The sequence below is a fragment of the Chionomys nivalis genome, chromosome 1 (assembly GCF_950005125.1).
Source record: "Chionomys nivalis chromosome 1, mChiNiv1.1, whole genome shotgun sequence".
Classification (NCBI taxonomy): domain Eukaryota; kingdom Metazoa; phylum Chordata; class Mammalia; order Rodentia; family Cricetidae; genus Chionomys; species Chionomys nivalis.
The window spans coordinates 37,424,402-37,433,400 of record NC_080086.1 but is presented as its reverse complement, the minus strand read 5'-3'; positions in this window follow the sequence as shown (position 1 = coordinate 37,433,400).

Genomic DNA, 8,999 nt, shown 5'->3' with positions numbered 1-8,999 from the left:
AGAAAAGCCCAGAGGCAAAAGGTAGTTGGGATAATTTAAGTTGAAAAATTAGCAATAAACAAGCTAAGACCAGACATTCACAACTAAAAATAAGATTCTGTGTGTGATTTACTTGGGAGCTGGGTGTCCCTCAAAAAGCCAAAAGAGCATAACATCACATCACAACATTTGTATGTTTTTGCTTTTTCCAGACAAAGTTTTTCTGTGTGGTACTGGCTGTCCTGGAACTCACTCTGTAGATGAGGCTAGCCTCGAACTCACAAAGATCCAACTGCCTGTGCCTCCCAAATGTTGAGATTAAAGGTGTGCGCCAACTCTTGGCTTTGGAAGCCCCTGTCTTAGGTGATGGAAGAATATATGGGACTGTTTAACATTAGCAAGGTTTAGAAGTCTGAGCTGAGTCTTACCAAACACAAACAAGGCTGTATTGAGAACTGTAGTCATACTATTTCATACTGGGATGAGCTATCTCTGGCTACTAGCCTACAGATTCATAATACTGTGAATGTGAAGAGGAAAGACTGGTAGGAAAGAGAAGCAAGACCTTCCTACATCAGTGACTACCCAAGGAAATAGTTATCTATGCAACTGGTTCTAGCTATCAGTTCAACACATCTTTTCCCATCTAGCCCTAGGAAATCATGCTTTTAAAACATATATGATTGTCAGGCGGTGGTGGTACACGCCTTTAATCCCAGCACTTGGGAGGCAGAGGCAGGCGATCTCTGTGAGTTCGAGGCCAGCCTGGTCTACAAGCTAGGGCTGTTACAAACAAATGTATATGATTAGCCCAACAGTCAGGTTAGAAGACAATATGGAGTCTGACTTCTTCAAGCCCAGCTTGCATTTCAAGAGGGATTCTTAACAGAAACTGCCTGAGAATGAACTGTTCTACTATACTTCAGTACATTTCCATTCCTTTATCTAGAAAAAGGAGAAGAGAAAATTGGCTAATTATTCCTACTTGATTCTGTTAACATTTCTACTGCCAAGAGTAGCAATTATTCACCAGCAGACACTAGAAACACCCACATGCTAACAGACATGTACCGTCAGGCCCATGTCAGGCTTTCCCAACTTTCCATTCCACTCATGGAAGCCTCTGGTTGAAGTACTCCCAAACACCAGAATAAGGCTTGTCTCAACAACAGACTTTTTTAATCTTGCATTTTCTTTTATGTGTTATGGGTGTTGTGTCTGCGTGTATGTCTGTGCCCCACATGGCCAGATAGGGTGTCATATACCCTGGAAATGGAGATACAGATAGTTGTGAGCCACCATGTGGATATTAGGAATCAAATCTGGGTCCTCTGGAAGAACAGCCAGTGCTCTTAACCTCTGAGCCTTCTTTCCAGCTTTGAACAGTGGAGTTTCATATGCAATAAAATTGCAAGCAACCATGACTTACATCTATTCTTAGATCACAGGAAAGATAGAATACCCAAAGATAGAGGGAGGAAGAAAAGAAGAGGAAAGTCAAACATAGCTGTGCATGCCTGTAATCCCGGTAGTCAGAAGGCTGACAGAGAATTGCAAGTAGGAGGCCAAGCTGGGTTACATAGTGAATCTGAGGCCACCCTGTGCTACATAGCAAAACCTTTGTCAAGAGAAAGAGAAGGAAGAGGAATAAAACAAAATAAAAGCAGGTTAAAAGTAAGCAAACATTTTAAAAGATAAATATGAATGATCTCATGGACTACAATACTGGATTGTTTCAGCTACTGAACATAATCTATGTCAAATAGTGCTCTGTACCAGTTGTTTAATTCAATGCACAGTCACCACACATGTTCTATACCCTAATCATGGTTCTAAAGAAAGAGTGTTTTATAGAAAACAAAATACAAGCCGGGCGGTGGTGGCGCACGCCTTTAATCCCAGCACTTGGGAGGCAGAGGCAGGCGGATCTCTGAGTTCGAGACCAGCCTGGTCTACAAGAGCTAGTTCCAGGACAGGCTCCAAAACCACAGAGAAACCCTGTCTCGAAAAACAAAAACAAAAACAAAAACAAAAACAAACAAAAAAAGAAAACAAAATACAAGGAAATCCCTCCTTCTTGGACCTTCCATCGCAGGGGAGAGCTTATTTAGCTATCCCAATAAAGAATGAAGACAGGAAAGGCAGGAGGCTCTGAGGTGCAGTTCAGTGGCAGAGCACATGCTTAGCACACACGCAGCCCTGACTCTGAGCCCCAGCATCAGGAAAGAGGTAAGGAGAGAAGAGGAAACAGTATACAGAAACAGAAAACTGGACAAGGAGATAGGAGAGAAAAAACACTGGGGGACTCCTAGTTTTGTTTCTGTTGCTGTGATAATAAAATGACTTGGGGAGGAAACAGTTTATTTCATCTTACAGCTCACTGCCCATCATTGAGAGAAGCTAAGACCGGAACTCGAGGCAGGAAATGAAGCAGAGGCCATGGAGAAGCATGACTTACTGACTTGCTTTCCATGGCTTGCTTAGCCTCCTTTCTTACACAACCCAGGCCTACCTGTCCAGGGGGAGTGTCACCTACAGAAGTCTGGGACCTCCCTTCATCAACCATTAATCAAGAAAATGAGCTGGGCAGTGGTGGCACACAACTTTAATGCCAGCACTCTGGAGACACAGGCAAGTGGTCTGGTCTACAGAGTGAGTTCCAGGACAGGCTCCAAAGCTACACAGAGAACCCCTGTTTTGAAAACAATCAACAACAACAACAAAATAAATGAAGGAAGGAAGGAAGGAAGGAAGGAAGGAAGGAAGGAAGGAAGGAAGGAAGGAAGGAAGGAAGGAAGGAAGGAAAGAAGAAAAGGAAGAAAAAGAAAATGACCCCCAGGAAATGTATATCGGTCAATCTTGTGGAGGCAATTTCTCAATTGATGTTCCGTCTTCCCAGACGACTCCAGTTTGTTCCACATTGATGAAAACCTAGCCAGGACTGGCGGTGGTGGCGCACGCCTTTAATCCCAGCACTCGGGAATCAGAGGCACGCGGATCTCTGTGAGTTCAAGACCAGCCTGGTCTACAGAGCTAGTTCCAGGACAGGCTCCAAAGCCACAGAGAAACCCTGTCTCGAAAAATCAAAAAAAAAAAAAAAAAAAAAGAAAAGAAAAGAAAAAAAAAAGAAAACCTAGCCAGCATGGGAAGAGGCTCTAAAGGAAATTAGACCCTTCCCAAAACAAACAGACTCTCTAGGCTTGGCTGCCTGACTCTCTAGGCTTGGCTGCCTCGCACAGTAAGAGGAACAAGAGCAGTGCAAAGAGTGAAAGTGGAGGCTGCCAGGCCTATTGTGACTCACACTTGGAACTGGCCAGTAACACACTGCCATGTTCTAGAGAACCAAATCAAACCTAGAGGTAAAAGCAAGCTGTAAACCCTGCCCAGGCTGTGCCCCTTGTTGACACCAAAGATATCAGAACTGTGGAAGCCATCTTCGTAAAACTTTTATATTACCTCAGTGACAGCCACAGCCACTTATGATACAGTCATCATTTTACCACTACTGTACAATTAAGAGCCAACTCAGTCCTGGGTGATTAAACAGCCCCCCATAAGCAGGCAGCAGATCTAGGAGTAGCTCTCCATGGCCTCAGAGAACTTTACAACTGTTCTTCAAGGTGAAAGGCAGTGACTAAGTGAATAGAACCCAGCATTTCTTCTTCTCTAAGAGAGAGATGGGAACGTAAGAGTTCAGAAGCTGGAGCTTAAATCACCTAGGTTTGGGTTTGAATGCTGCTTCGGACTCATCAGCTCCATGACTTGGGCTAGTTAGCCTCAGTTTCGCCACCTTAATAATGGAACTGATAACAATGTGCACAGTTAAAACAGTGGTGAGACAAGGCCCTGGGTTCTGCATTCACTGACTCAGCCATTCACAGACAGGAAAGACTTAACTGCACCTGTACTATACATGGACAGACGACTTACATACCGTTAACACTTTATAAGGTATAACAGACAACCTAGGAATGCCTTAAAGGATACAAGCCGATGTGCACAAGTCAGTACTTGTGCCATTTTATAAATTTATCTATATAAATTTGTGAACTCAGGACCCTATGGGGCATACGGAATGAACCTACTGCCACATCTAAGGACTACTGCCCCTTGCTATTGTTGACCTGGGGGTCCTAATTATTTGCCTTCAACCCAGCACTATATTGCAGCCTTGTGACCACAGTGTCCAGAGCTCATGTGACCTAACGATACTAAGTCCTCGTGACTTCCTCCGCTGTCTGAGTCACCTTTGCCTCTGACCCCAATACCGCTGCAGCGACTACTCGCAAGGGACCCTGTCCGCACTTTTGACCGCGACTGCACTTTTGTTGCGGCTTTTATTTCCTTTGCAACTCGCTGCCACTTTGTGCTAGAGCCCTTCTGGCCATCCACGTTGACCCCCATCATTTCCAGTCGTTCTCAGCTCTAACTGGACAACTGGAGGAGGAGATGGAAGTTTCCAGCTTACGACATTTGCTACATTTGTTTACTGAACTAGCTTAATCCTCCCCCACACCTTTTCTCTGCTTGCAAAAGACCCAAAATGTCCCACCATGAGGAGCCACTAGGTGGCAGGAGTGTTTCACTGCCTGGCTTATCACCTTCTTTACGACCTGTACATCAACTGCAGTAAAACTACAGTTCCTTTTAAATGAATAAGTTGCTTTTAAATCAACGTATTTATCAATATGCAATTACTGAAGAACTAATAAAATTCGCATGAGATGAGTGAAAATCCACTGTGATGTCACTAATTCCTTTCACAGTTCTCACAGGGGTCATATTACTGAAGAAGTTTTACTACCTTTGGCTTGAAAGGGCGTGGGAAAGCAAATAAACCAGTGCTTGTTCAGCACAGGGCCAAAGCTAATTGTTTTCCCTCCAGTTGTCAACACCCAACGGGACAAAGGTCTTTGGGTGAAGGGTTTGTGGACTTTTAGGCTGTTGTTTCATTAACAGGATTGTAGATGCATCTCTCATTTCCCAGTGAGGTTCCCAGAAGGTTTCTTTGGAGGAGATGGAATTTCAGCTGCTCTCTGAGATAGAACAGGTGTAGGCACATCCTTCTTTCAATTACATCCCCACAGGAATCCAACCTGCCAGGTGGGATAGTCTTTTAACAAAATGGACTAGGAGGAACAAAGAAGGGAGGAGATGTGGAGTGAAGGCCAGGAATGCTAATAAAACCCTAGCTTTACAGCACAGAAGATCAAGAATTGCTGTATTCAGTTGACGGGACAAGATCTATAGCCAGGTGTGGTAATAGGCACTTGTGATTCCATTACTTGGGAAACAGAGACAGGAGGATCTTGAGTTCTAGGCCAACCTATGCTACTTTTAATGAGACCATAAAATAAAGAAATAAACAACTATTTAACATATCATTTAAAATTAAAGGTAACATTAAGATACAAACTGTTGGGGCTGTAGCTGTAAGGACAGAAGGAAGGGGGAAATTGGATGAATGCAAAGTTAACAGGGTCAATTTAAGTACTTTAGCATAATCCATAGAAAATATGGAAAGCTGAACAAGCAAGAAATAGCACTGTGAGTGTGTTACGTGGAGCATGAAGGCAATCACCAAAAGAGGAAAACAGCAAAAAAAAAAAAAAAAAAAAAAAAAACCTGAAAACACAAAGTGCTAACAGACCTCGTGTCTGTAGAGGAGATGAGTGAACTAGGCAATAGAATACTACTGTGTGATTTTTCTAATCAAGACTTTGATTTACGATAAAAATGGGCTAGGGCAGGCAGGTGTGGTGGCACAAGCCTTTAATCCCAGCCCTTGGGAGGCAGAGGTAGGCAGATCTCTATGAGGTCTTATATGCAAACTTTACAATCTGAGTTTGATCCCTGGAATCCATGAGAAAACCAACTCTTCAAAGTGTTCCTCAGACCTCCAAATGTGCTAGAGTGAGCACACACAAAATCATGACCACCATCACTATCATCACCGAAGAAAGTGAAATGCTAAGAAGTGGTAGGATGGTTTGTGGGGCACAGGGCTGGTCAAGCAAGTCTAGTGACCTGAGTTCAATCCCTGGAAGTCACACAAAAATGGAAGAATAAAATGGCCTTTGAAAGTTGTCCTCTTGCCGGGCGGTGGTGGTGCACACCTTTAATCCCAGCACTCGGGAGGCAGAGACAGGCGGATCTTTGTGAGTTTGAGGCCAGCCTGGTCTACAAGAGCTAGTTCCAGGACAGGCTCCGTAGCTACAGAGAAACCCTGTCTCGAAAAGCCAAAAAAAGAACGAAAGAAAGTTGTCCTCTGACCTCCACTCAGACAGCCTGCACAGATAAAATGACACAGATACACATTTAATAATAATATTTTTTGTTGTTGTTGTTTTTGATACAGGGTTTCTCTGTGTAGCCTGAAACTCAAAACTCTATAGACCAGGCTGGCCTCAAACTCACAGAAATCCACCTGCCTCCTGATTGCTGGGTTTAAAGGCATACACCACCACTGCCCCACAATAATGATAATTTCTTTTAAGAACAGACTGGAAGCAGAGAAGTAGCTCAATGGCAGAGCACAGCACATCTGAGGAGCTGGACTCAAAGCCCAGTACTGTCAAAAAATAAATAGCTCGAAAAGAAAAAGATAGGCAAAGAGAGATGTTGATGAGAAACGGACCTCTAAGTTCCTGGAAACAGCTTCCTCTGAGCTGAGAATCTGGTGCTCTCTGTCTGATATGAGTTCTAACATTTAACCTGGGCAAAGAAATGCTCAGGAGGGAAAGGCTTGCTGTCAGGTCTGATGCCCTGAGCTCCTCTGCTGGTACCCACAATATAGGAGAGAATGAGTCCCTGCCATTTGTCCCCAGACCTCCACGAATATAATCATGTACACACATAGACACTTCAAAAAAACGTAAGACATTTCAAAATATATTTGTTTACTTAGAGACGACTTTAGCTTAATAGAACCACTTCTGCCAGGTGTACTGGCACGCTCCTTGAAACCCAGCACTCAGGGAGGCAGAGGCAGGCAGATCTCTGTGAGTTCGAGGCCAGTCTGATCTACAGAGGAAGACAGGGCTGTTTCCACAGAGAAACCCTGTCTCAATCTCCCTTCAAAAAGAAGCATGGCCATGAGTTACAAATTAGAGGCTTCAGTCTTCATACTCATATGTAACTTGTTCAAAATAGGCATTTTCTACTTAGGATCCATTTTAGTCAGTATTTTCACAGCATATATTTGGGCTCTTTATGATAAACTAAATAGTCCTCTCCAAGAAATTATAATAAAGAGGAAATGTGCCGTTGGCTTCACTGGTGGCATTTCGGCACGAGTTCCTTAGCAAGGACCTATCAGTAGAATGTGGTTGCCCGAAAGCAGCAAATTTGGTAGGCCCTGGTCACACACTTCCTTTTTTATCTTCTTTAGAAAACCACATCCAGTCTATCAGCAATGACTGCTATTCCTTCAGAATATACCAGAACTTGACAACTCTCACCATATCCAACCCCGACACTCTAGTTTGAGTGTTATTACCTCTTGCTTGGACCACTGAAATATCTAGTTACTGCTTTCATCCAGGCTCCAGAATGGTATTGTTTGTGTTGTTTGACTTTTGGCTTTGAAACAAGCTATCAGGTCATTCAAGCTGGCCTCAAACTTGCCACATAGCTGGGGATGACCTTGAAGAGGGCACCAGATCTCATTACAGATGGTTTGTGAGCTACCATGTCATTGCTGGGAATTGAACTCAGGACCTTTGGAAGAGCAGCCAGCATTCTTAACCACCGAGCCATCTCTCCAGCCCCAACCTTGAACTTCTATCTCTTAGGTGCTAGAATTACAAATATGCACCATCACCATCACATACTGGAGATGAATTCAGGGATTCTGCATGCAAAGCACTCTGCCAACCAAGACAGCACTCCTAATGCCAGACTGGTGAACTTTTTAAAAATTGTGTGTGTGTGTGTAAGTGCATGTCACTGTCTGTGGAAATCAGAAGATTGCATGCATCAGGTCCTTGGAGCTGGACTGTGGTGACTGTAAGTCACTCAATGTTGGTGCTGGAAACTGATCTCTGGCTTCATAAAAGCAGCAAGTGTTCCTTACCACCGAGCCATCTTTCTAGCCCCAGAGTGGTGTAAGACATGGTGAGAATTTGTAAAACATTGGTCATTTCATCTTATACTTGACTCCTTCATTTTCTCTGCCTAACAGGCCTCCTGGCTAATTTTAGATCTTTTGAACATTTTGAACCTGCTTTAGCAGGTTCTTCGTCCAGTTTGCTAAACATGTTCTCTTCCTTCAGGCTCTGCTCTGTGACCTTACAAAGAGGCCTTTCCTGTCCTGCTGAATTCCTATCTCTCCAGCACTATACCTGCCGAACCCTGACTTTCCTTAGTTTTTCAGCATATTACTGATCCCTATTGTTATTGTATATTGTTTACCATGTTGTCTTTTTCATTAGAATATAAATGCAGACACCTAAGGATCTCTCCCTTGCCTCCACTGCTGCATACCCAGAGCCTAAAAGAGTATCTGACATATAATGCATGGTCAATATAATCTGTTGCCTAAACTGACAGGCCCAGCATATGACTGGTGGAACCTTACTAGACAGTATAAAGACAAACACAAGATAAACATGAGATGACACATGAATAGACCCAGAGACTATCTCTTCAGTATTTTAATCCTTCATTATTGCAAGGTCTGTTAGTGCTGGGTTGTCTCTACTACCTCCTCATCTTTCATAACTGGAAGGTGGGCTGTAGATTCACAGCCTATTAAAAGCCTTTTACAATCCTAAAGTAAAATAAATAAGCAAATGAAGTTGGGTAAGAGGCAGAGGCAGGTGGATCTGTGAGGCCAGCCTGCTTGGTCTAAAAGAGCTAGTTCCAGGACAGGGATCAAAGCTACCCAGAGAAACTTTCCCTCGAAAAAATAATAAGCAAATGAACATATTTTTAGAAGAAACAAACAACATAAAAGCCTTTTACACAGAACATTTTCTGATTAGAATTTAGTAATCGTGTCTTATTTTCACTCTGAATTT